Source organism: Tachyglossus aculeatus, chromosome 16 (assembly GCF_015852505.1).
Source record: "Tachyglossus aculeatus isolate mTacAcu1 chromosome 16, mTacAcu1.pri, whole genome shotgun sequence".
Lineage (NCBI taxonomy): Eukaryota > Metazoa > Chordata > Mammalia > Monotremata > Tachyglossidae > Tachyglossus > Tachyglossus aculeatus.
Genome location: NC_052081.1, coordinates 7,299,494 through 7,309,001, shown reverse-complemented (window position 1 = coordinate 7,309,001; position 9,508 = coordinate 7,299,494). Strand labels below are relative to the sequence as shown.

Genomic DNA, 9,508 nt, shown 5'->3' with positions numbered 1-9,508 from the left:
TTCTGTTTCTATATTTGTGATATCTGTGTTATATGCAGACTTTCATGTTTTCAAACTCCTGACACTAATTGCTTTAGGTGTGTACATCATCATCATCAATCGTATTTATTGAGCGCTTACTGTGTGCAGAGCACTGTACTAAGCGCTTGGGAAGTAAAAATTTGCAACGTATAGAGACAGTCCCTACCCAACAGTGGGTGTGTACATCTTCCTATAACTCTTAGTACAAGACTCTGCTTATAATAGGCATGAAAGAACAGCTGACACCTTCTATTCTTGCCTTTATCCTGCTGTGATTCCCCACATTCACCCCCAGCAGACCATGTTTTCCCTCCCTCTATGACTGTCACCCCATAGACTGTAAATTCCTTGGGGGTAGGTATACACTCTGCTGCAGTGTATTTTACCAAGTGCTTAGTACAGCACACAATAGACATCAGATTGAGTGATTCTCAGTTTCCCTCTTGGTGTAATAGGGCTAATGATATTTAAGTACTCTACGGGATTGCTGTAAAAATGAAATCAAGTTTAGAAAGTGCACTGAGATTTTCAGAAGTCATTAATCAGGGTGAGACCCATAAACACTGACTTATACTTCCATCTGGTGACCTTGTGTTAGAATTACATGAGAACTGTTTGCAGAATATGGTGACCACAGTAATTAATATCTGGGCTTCATGAAACGTAAGTGGAGAAAACACACTCACCACCACGGAAGTTTCAGTCATTAAGTGTCTGCAAGACCTAGTGGAAAAACAAAGGCCTGGGAGTTAGGCGACCTGGGTTCTAATCCCAGCCCTCCCACTTAACTTGCCCAAGGTAACACAGCAGATAATTTAATAACAATTTCTCTGTGTCTCAATTCTTTCAACTCTTATAATAGAGATAAGATATCTATTTCCCCTTCCTCTTAGACTGTAAGTCTCATGTGGGACAGGGGCTTAATCTGATTTATTTTGTATAGTATCTACCCCAATCTTAGTGCTTACTAGAGTGCTTGATACAAAGTGCTTAAAAATTAGCACTACCATCATTATTATGGGATGATGTAATATTTTCTGGGAAATGATCTGGGAGTGAAAAGCAGAATGGATTCTTATGGCCAAGAAGAAAAGGAGCCTTTGTAATCCAAAAAGAAAAGCTGCCAAGAGGCCTTGTTTTATGTCGTCGAGTCGTCTCTGACCAATAGAGACACCATGGACACATCTCTTCCAGAATGCCCCACCTCCAACTGCAATTGTTCTGGTAGTGTATCCCCAGAGTTTTCTTGGTAAAAATATGGGAGTAGTTTACCATTGCCTCCTTCCATACAGGAAACCTGAGTCTCTGCCCTCTACTCTCTTCAATGCCGCTGCTTCCCAGGACAGGCGAGTTTTGACTTATAGCAGATTGTCTTCCAATGGCTAGCCACTGCCCAAGCTAGGAATGGAATGGGTAGGCTTCTGTTTGACTCTCCCTCCCGCAGTTGAGGCTGGTGGAGTACTGGAAACTCTCCAGGTGCGACCCTAAGAGGGGTTGCCAAGGGGAGGGGATGTTGAAAAGGCAGAGGCAGATTAAGGTGCTTGTGGGCCTGGGCTAGAGGATGCCGGAAGGCTAGGGGGGTTCAAGGGGCAAGTAAGTGAGAGAGCTGGGATTAGAACCTTCCCTGAAATTAAAATGTGCTCCCTATGTGTATATATATACATATATATATACACATAGGGAGCACATTTTAATATATATATGGGGAGCACATTTTATATATGTGTACACACACACACACACACACACACACACACATCCACATTCCCTCTGAGGGGATTGGGCTTGCCCGATGGTCACAAGGGATTGGAAGATCCACAACAGTTGTGTTGGGGAAGTTCCTACCCTTTAATGCAACAAAGTAGTCCTCTGATAAGAGTATAACTTATCATTTGGGATCTTTTTTTACCCAAAATGATTCAAAACTATTAGAAAAAAAATGAATTTTATCCCCATCCTTTCCTAAGTGTAAGTGGAATACACTTACGCTATTTGTAAGTGGAGCCCCGGAATAATTGTGTTATACACAGTAAGCAACCTGATCGGTCTGGGATAAATATTACATTTCTAACTCTCCTGGAATCATAGGGATTATTCTGTAGTTAAGAAATAGACCCATTTTACCACTGTGCCAACTTTTCTTCCTTGAAAATTGGTGAAGTTGAACAAGCAGCTGGGGGAGGCAGAAGATTCTGCTTCCAGAGGCTGAGGGGTGGCCTAGAGAAGCACCAGGCCAGGGGCCCAGAGACACCTAAAAAGGGAGAGAGAAACGAAAGAGGAGGAAGAGGAAGAGGATCAGTGAGAGGAGGAAAGAGGTGGTTATTTTGCTAGTGATAGAGGAGAATAACAAAAGATGGGGAGAGGAACAAAAATCAAAATCCATTTAATAGTGGAAAGAGCACAGGCTTGTGAGTCAGAGGAACTGGGTTCTAAGCCCAGCTCTGCTGATTGCTTGCTGGGTGACCTAGGGCAAGTCACAACCTCTCTGTACCTCGGTTCTCTTGTTCTCCCTCCTGCTTATATAATGAGCCCCATGCGAGACAGGACTTTGTCCAACCTAATTAATTTGTATATACTCCAGTGCTAAGAACAGTGTTTGACACATAGTGAGCACCTAGCAAATACCATAAAAAAAGCCTACAGAAAATGTTTCTCCTCGATAGATACATTTCCCATTTATCCATTTGGGGAACAGACATCAATTAGTAATTTCTAAAAGACACGCACAACTACAGGAGCACTAAAATGCTGATGAAAGAGCAGATTTTTATTGCTTTTATAAAGTGAAAGGCATCACTCTGTGTAATTCTAGGGCTTTTTACTGAGGATCCACAGGGGAGCAGTGTGCCCACACCTTTCATTGCTACTTTTTACTGTGCCTCCATCTTGATGTACCCAAATCCTAAACTTCGCTCACATTCTTTCCTCTGCCTGGAATTTCCTTCCCCTTGAACCTGGCAGACCACCGCTCTCTCCATCCTCAAAGCCCTCCTGAAACCTCCACGAAGCTCTCACTGATTAACCTCCACCCCCACCCATGTCAACCCAACAGTCCCCTTAACACTTATGCTTATTTCAATCTAGGAACAATATTTATTAATTTAATCATCTTTCAATACTCCTATCGCCAACTGTCTCTATAATCTTCCCTTACTATTCTTTTTTCTAATTTTTTTGGCATCCCTCTATTTGTAATAATTTGTCTCCTCTTGTCTCCTCCATTAGATTGTAAGCTCCTTGAGGACAAGGACCATATTGTTGACTCCTATTTCACTTCTCAAAATGTTTAGGATGGTGCTTTCCTCAACACAGACATGCCATAAATACCACTGATGAATTTAATGATTCCTCTCCATTCCCACTCTGCCTGTATACAGGAGTAAGTGTCAAGAAAAGGGTGAAAAGGAGAGGGATGCTGGAATGAGTATTTTTGCTGTAAGAAGAGTACACTTATTCAGAAGAAAGTCAAAAGTTATCTCTTTTCTGAGTCAAAGTAAATTGGATGAAACTAGTTCAGCAAGGTCAGAGGTTCCACACTGAACAAGAAATGTAGATGTGATCAACAAACCAATCCAACTAAAAACTACCCTAGTGCTTAGACCAATGATTGACATATAGTAAGCAAATACTATAATAATAATTCTAATGAGGACAGATGATGTTTTAAGGATATGGTAAAAATGCTCAACCTCATTTGAGAGTTTACTGTGTGCACCACACTGTACTAACTGCTTGGGAGAATACAATTGACCAGAGTTGGTACGCTTGCTACCTGCCAAAAAACCGGGATTCACTTGGAGCAGAGAAGAGTACCATCCACTGCAATCCAAAAAGGAGTAGCTCTTCTTGAGCAGAAGCTTCATATGGAGAAAGAGTGTGGCCTAATGAATAGAACACAGGCTTGGGAGTCAGAGGGACCTGGGTTTTAATCCCAACTCTGCCACTTGTCTGCTGTGTGACTCTGAGCAAGTCACTTAACTTCTCTGTGCCTCAGTTGCCTCATCTGTAAAATGGAGATTAAAAGTGAGCCCCATGTGGGACCCAGACTGTGCCCAACCTGATTAGCTTGCGTCTCCCCCAGGGCTTAGTACAGTACCTGTGACATAGGAAGTGCTGAACAAATGCCATTAAAATAAAAAAGGATCTTGAAACGAGACAAAATGTGAAAAATCCCATTTGCCGCAAACGTGTTTGCAATATGGAACCTGGACTGCTTCGAGGCACTTGATTCTCTTCCGCATTGTCCAGCTTGTTTGGTTTCTGGGGTCTAATGATACCAGTTATAGGGAATCTGGATCATCATCAAGGTTGTATATATGCACTAAGCACCCACTGTGCGCAGAGCACCGTACTTCAGAAGTAATGTTTATGGTATCTGCCTACTATGAACTTATATTCTAAATAAGAGGAGGAGATTGTGAAATGATTAATTTTAGCTATTTCAGCTTTTAAGATGGAAAGACTGTTATCTGTTTTGATTTACATGGAGACACAGATCAGAAAGTTTCTTTAGACGACCAAACTCTGAGTCATGACGCGGGGGAGGAGTGAGAAAGCCAACTGTGTTTTCTTCAGTGACTGTTGGCATTATACTTTGAACTATGACCCCAAGGAAAACAGAATCAAACCTGAGGCCAGTAAGTGATGCAAGTTTGCTGATGACACAGGTGAAAGAAGAAAAATAGCTAATGACAAGTCCAACCTTGCAACCAAATCAGAGTTAGGAGACTGGGGAAGCAGCATGGCATAGTGGATAGAGCATGGACCTGGGATTCAGAAGGTCATAGGTTCTAATCCTGGCTCCACCACCTGTCTGCTGGGTGACCTTGGGTAAATCACTTAACTTCTCTGTGCCTCAGTTACCTCATCTGGAAAATGGGGATTAAGAATGTGAATACCATGTGGGACAGGGACCCTGTCCAATCTGATTTGCTTGTATCCACCCCAGGGCTTAGTACAGTGCCTGGCACATAGTAAGCACTTAACAAATACCACAATTATTATTATTTTCATTATTGTCTAGATGGCCCTGAAGGACAATATGTGGGATCCTGGAGAATTACTACACCACAGTAAAGATGACCTGAGGCATCAGGATGATGTTCTAGCAGATATACCTCCCGTTTAATGCTCCTACGAATGTACTAATTAATCCCCGTAATATTACTTTGTTATTCAAAGAAGGAATTGAGCATGGAGGTGAAGACTAGAAAAATTGAGGAAATCCCCAGAGTTATGACACCTCCTTGGTATTTGCCAGAAGGGCTGGGTTTCTGAACTACCAAGGAAGGACCTGAGGATGGCAAGCCTACAGAGAAGCTGCTAAGTGAAGCATACATAATAATTTTTCAGTGGGGAAGAGGGTTAAGTCAGGAACAAGTACAAGATCAAGGATCACTTATTATCACGATCATTTATTCCTAGATCTAGGGTGAGGTTCCTATTATTCCATTGCTTTTGAAACCTTTTACGAAGTAGATCCTAGTTTTCTGTTCTTAACCAAAGTGCTTGAGTGGAAGGTGTTTGGAATATGCTAATTATTCATTCATTCAATCAATCGTATTTACCTAATGCTGACTGCATGCAAAGCACTATACTAAGTGCTAATTATGGGGAGGGGGCAGGTATTTGCATTTTCTTCTAACCTTAATACCTGGCCTTTGAGAAGGACACTATTTAGTTGAGCCACAAATGCTTCTTTGGCCTTTGGAGGATACTAAATCAAAGAGCCATAAAATGGTGGCAGCAAACTACTAGAGCAATTGGGTAATACATCCCTAAGGCTACTTTCATAGCTGGTAAACTGCTATATATAGTACGACCCTAATGATAAGAACTGAACATCCACACTCAGTCACCAAAATATCACCATTATAAACAGCACGATGCAATGGAGAGAGCCCGGGCCTCAGACTCAGGTGGTCATGTGTTCTAATCCTGGATCTGCCACTTGTCTACTGCGTGACCTTGGACAAGTTACTTCACTTCTCTGGCCCTGTTACCTCATCTGTAAAATGAGGATTGAGACAGCGAGCCCCATGTGGAACAGGGATTGTTTCCAACCCGATTAGCTTGTATCCACCCCAGTGTTTACTACACTGCACAGCACATAGTAAGCGCTTAACAAATACCACAATTATCATTATTAATATCACCTCTTGCAAAAACTATTTCCTATATTGACCATCGGCAAAGAGACCAAAACACAAACAGCCACATAATGGCAAATGGCAAAGACATCTGCACAACAAAAAACGATCTATGTACACTATATCACTGGGGCTACCAGTCCTGTCCTGGTCTTTTCAGCTATACAACATCCACATCATGTAGGCAACATCAACAATCTGTATCATCATCTGACTAAAAGGACAACTCTATGTAGAACAACTCTATGTAGATTCCAAAATTATAGGCCACTTGAACGATTTAGTTTCAACACCAAAAATTTACAAATAGCCAGCAGGATTTGAATACCATCTAAAGATTGAAAATGAGAAAAGAAATAAAGAATCAAGGTGTTCTTCCTGTATTTATCACAGTCTTTGGTTCCAAAACGAGAGGGAATGAAGTGTGAACTACTAATAAATGTGAAGTATCTGTACTGGGTAAATCCGTGTGGACAAGGCAGATTATTTTTGCCTTAGGCTATTTCAGGCCACAGCATCCCTAGAAGTAGTACTCCAGTAAAAATAACAATAAATTTGTGGGCAGGGAATGTGTCTCCCAACTCTGTTTTACTGTTCTCTCCCAAGTGCTTAATACAGCGCTCTGCGCATAATAAGCGCTCCGTAAATACCACTGATTGGAATTACTGGCATTAGAGTTTGGTGGAGGGGGTGGGGACACATCTCAAGGCTGATTTTGCTTATAGCAAGCTCCCTAGGTGCAGCTCTTCAGTCCATCAATCAATAGTACTTACCGAACATTGTGGGCAGGGTACTGTACTAAGTGCTTTGGAGAGTCCAATAAAATTAGCAGACATGATCTTTGCCCCCAAGGAACTTACCTACTGTCATTAGGGAGAATCTACAGCATTACTGTAGTGACTACTCTTGCCCAGAACTGAGGCAGGAATGAAGTATGACATATGAAGGAACATCAATCTTGGTGATGAGGCCATTTAGTCTCATTACCTGAGATTGGCTGTGAGCTCCGAGAGAAACCTCCACCACGCAAGCATTTTTTCCACCACTCAAATTCCGTGCTGGGGCGAATGGAATTTGAAAGGTATACCCCGGCAGCTGGGTGCTTTAATGTGGGTTTTGTTACAAGGTTTTCAAAGTTTCTAACATGCACAAATTAATCAAGATTATTTCATCTTTTAAGCATATTTCACTGTAAATATCATCTGGGCTTTATCAGTTCATTGGGACCGGTTTCCCCAGCGAGTAGCACAATTAAATAAATCTCCCCTGCTATTTTCCAACCACATGATAGAAACTGGGGGAAGCCTCATGGGAAACCCGGCCGAGACGTGAGCGGAGGGAGATGAAAGATAAAACATTAAATGGCATCCCAGCTGGGGTTAAGGGGAATCGTAATACCCTGTGCTGGAACAAACTCTGCTCTTTCAAGGATCTTAAAAGTGTATTATAGGTGGCAACTCATCGTTCTTGCATGGGTAAACAACAAATGTTGTCTCTTTACATTAAGTGGGCATCTTGTGGCTGCAGACTTGATGTCTGAACTCTGCACACAAGCTCTCTCTCCTCCACCTGCTCCCTCACTGGACCATTCCCGGGATGATGTTGGATGCTGGAACAGGTTCTTCCCAGGCTCTCTGGGGGCAGGGGACAGTTCAAGGACTAACAGGAAACTTCACTTTTTAACCCTGATAACAGGAAGTTTCACTTTAACATCCCCACTTACCACCACCACTACCACACCTCTCCCTCCCACCATATCTCCTCACCAGACCATGAAATGGCTTCTCAGGGCCACTGAACTGCTAAAACTAAAGAGTGGGTGGGCAGGGGAGAGATTACAATCTGGAAAGTTGGCTTTGAGTTCAAAAATACCTTATTCTGGCCTTAGGAGCAGGGGAGAAAAAGTGGAAAGGAACAAGATGGGAAGGAGGTGATGGAGGATTCAAAGGGGAAAACTGGGGAGAACAGAACATGTTTATTTATTGCTGAAATCCTCTCTCTTCAGGGTTATATTTGACTCTGTGGTTGCCTGGGGTAATATTTTGGTGGTCCCTACAGTATGTGCTAAGTAAGAAAAAAAAATAATGTGGTTATCTGCTGGTGTGAGGAAAACTTTGCAATTTTCCTTTTTCCGTGGAATGGGAAAGAAAATATGCCAATCTCCACAGCTCCAACCCACAGACAACCCACACGCCAAAAAATATCAGGGTACTGTGACATTTAACTAAACCACAAGTTAGCGTGAATATTTCAGTCTAGCCTGTTATAGGTTGTGAAAAGCGTCAAACAAAAAAATAGCCTAGAGCAAGAATTTGTAATTCAGATTATTTTTCCTTGAATCCTGAAAGTACAAAAAGAGACAGAGGAAAATAATAACTGTGGTATTTGTTAAGGGCTTACCACATACAGCATGGCTTAGTGGAAAGAGCCCGGGCTTGGGAGTCAGAGGTCGTGGGTTCTAATCCCCGCTCCTCCACTTGCCTGCTGTGTGACCTTGGGCAAGTCATTTAACTTCTTTGTGCCTTAGTTACCTCATCTGTAAAATGGGGATTAAGACTGTGAGCCCCACGTGGAATAACCTGATTACCTTGCAACTATCCCAGCGCTTAAAAGAGTGCTTGGCACATAGTAAGTGCTTAATAAATACCATTGTTGTTATTGCTATTATTACTACTAAGCAGTGTACAAAGACTTGGGGTAGATTCAATAAAAGCAGACTGACACAGCCCCTGTTCCCCATGGGCTTCACAGTCTGAGAGAAAAAAAAAATTCAAATTCCTTCCTTTCTCTTGAACTAAAATGAAAGGGAAGGGAGGGGTTGTTAGTGTTTTCTTTCCATGTTCTCTCTAATGTTCATTTGCTAAAATACGTTAACATCTAGCCTTTAGGATGCTAAATATGACCCTAGTAATACTGGGAAATCAAAGAGCAGCCTACAGCTCCTTCAAAGGTGGCCAAGGTGCTTCCATATTCTGCATCATCTTACCCTGGACTGAACACAGAAATTAATAAATGAATGGCTGTGGGGAGGAAGGAGAAGAGAAGGAAAAGAGAAAAGAGATTTTAGTGTGCTAGCTATCCTATTTGCTCAAAGCTTCCTCTACATTCAATACTTGGAGCTTTAATCAGGTGGGCTCCCACAGGATTTCGGCACTACCATCTCTCTTGGTGGTTTAAGACCTATTCCCTTCAGCTAGAACACAAGGAACAGGATTTAGAACTTTAAAACAAAACAAAAGACAAATCCAAAACTGTCCTGCTAAGTGGAACTATTTCTAAGCACACAGAAATGGTTGAGAAGACAAAACACCACTCTTCCCCTAAACTGATACCAGGCT

At 42.0% G+C, this 9,508-nt stretch overlaps 1 non-coding gene across 1 annotated transcript; it reads right to left on the bottom strand.

Annotated features, from left to right (window-relative positions):
* Positions 1-1,377: 1,377 nt before the first annotated feature.
* Positions 1,378-1,515, bottom strand: LOC119938835. Its single transcript, XR_005454535.1, has one exon. It is a non-coding gene; the product is annotated as a small nucleolar RNA SNORA7 (small nucleolar RNA).
* Between the last annotated feature and the right edge of the window lie 7,993 nt (positions 1,516-9,508).